A 2,020-nucleotide genomic window follows, 5' to 3' on the forward strand; every position below is an offset into this window, starting at 1 on the left:
TCTGTCTGTCTGTCTGTCTGTCTGTTCTCAGTCTCTTTCTTCTCCTGCTCTTCTCACTGGTCCAGCTGCATAATCTCCATCACACTCACCATCATGACCACGTTTTGTTTTCTTGTTCTGAACTTCTTACTTGTCCTTCAGCAAGCGCAGCCCGGGCAACTTTGCTTCCCTTTCGGTAAATTTTCAACCTTTTGACTTTGATTTGTGTAGAGCTTCTCGTTGATCTTCCACGGCCTTTTCAATGCTGCGTTTCCCACTCCACCTGCTTGCTTCCTTGTTCCTTAACATTTGCGGCCTTGGCGTGGTCCAGTACCTTAGCTTTAGTTTTGTTTCCTGATGCTCTTGTTTGCCTTGTAATTTAGTCTCCACATTATTTCACTGTCTTTCTTCATTCATTTTCACAAAGTGAGCTTCCTTGAAAATTATTAATAGGTCCTTGTCTTTATGCTTCTGGCCTGGGGTCTCTACCAACTTCTTAGCAGGTTCAAGGGTGCATCAAACCCAACAAGCGCTGATTCATCAGATGCCCTGTGTGGTGTTGTTCTCACCTGAGCATTTCGTACTTGAGCTCTGTCTTCTATCCGTTCTCCCGCCATCAGTTGGGAAGCTTCTCCGTGCTGTTGAGCTGATGCTGGCTCACAGTGACCCCTTTGTGCTCTGTAGGCTGCTCTCCGAGAAGTAGACCTCTAGTCCTTTCTTACCCAAGCTTAACTGCCACTCGTTGTTGATGTCAGCTACTGTCCTGTTGGCCCCTCCTCACCATGACCCCGTGTCCAATGGAATGAAATGCGGTGCACTTTCATTCATATCCCCATGATTGGGTATGGATTGGACTGTTGTGATCTATAGAGCTTTCATTGGCTGAATTTTAGAAGTCGATCATCTTTCTACCTTGCCCTTTCTTCCTAATCCATTTAGTCTGGAAACCCCTTTGAGATACTGGAATCTGTTCAGCATCATAATAATGTGCAATTCCCCACTGACAGATGGGTGGCAGCTTCTTATGCGGTGCATTCGCTGGGAACAAAATCCAGAGCTCCTGCCTGAGAACACTGTACCACATGGTGAGAAGTCCACCACTAAACCACCAGTGTCCCGTGCTTCAAACAACACCAGGTTACTATTCACTCACTGGACATTTATTGAGCATCTACTACGTGCTGGACATGGCTATGAGGATCCCATTAGCCATGACTCCTGCTTTCACATATCTTACACCGTAATGGATTTAATAAACAATTGCAATTTGGTGTGATACATGCTATGATGGGAAGTGTGGAGCATTATATGTTCTACTTTTTTCCGCGTTCATTTAGATAAATGAGAAACTCATATATGAAGGAAGGTGAGTCAAAAGTATTGCTACTAAGGTTCCAGTTCACACATGTATGAGTTAATTCTAAACCAAACACATTTAAACATGTTAAACGATCTCTGCTTTCACTGAATGAACGCAGACATTCCCTCAGGAATACATGTGTCTTTGTTTCATAAATGTGCCTTCCAAAAATCTGTCCAAACCAGACAGTAGTTTCTGAGAGGAGCTGCTGAGCCAGTTAAATTCAAGGCAGAGAACCTAGTTCAGAAGATGATGGCAACTATTCATTATTATTATTATTCCTAAGGAGTAAATTTGATAGATTTTTCAAAAGACAGAGGATGCTAATGGATAACTTACTAGGAAGAAGTTTCAAGAAAATTTAAAAGTACATTGGTGCGAAAAAGGCTAGGAAAGTAATGCCGGTTTTTCCCTCTCCATATCAGTGTACCTGCTCAAGGGTAGTGAGGTAGTTAGTTTATCAGCCAACCTGGCTGATAAACACATGTGGGGTTAATTGAAGGGCGGAGGGATAAATGGCTTAGTGAGACTTGCCTTTTGAGTTCTTGGGTCTCTTGCTTTCTGATGGTTGCACCAGGGTTCAGCAGTCTTAGCCAGTTCCCTGCTTCAGCTGGCAAGGCTCACTTCCTGCAAGACATCCCTGAGGAGAAGCCACATGGACCTACCCCAATACAGCCCTGG

The sequence above is a fragment of the Echinops telfairi genome, unplaced genomic scaffold, assembly GCF_000313985.2.
Source record: "Echinops telfairi isolate 266 unplaced genomic scaffold, ASM31398v2 ScPeMD7_4048;HRSCAF=4782, whole genome shotgun sequence".
Taxonomy (NCBI): domain Eukaryota; kingdom Metazoa; phylum Chordata; class Mammalia; order Afrosoricida; family Tenrecidae; genus Echinops; species Echinops telfairi.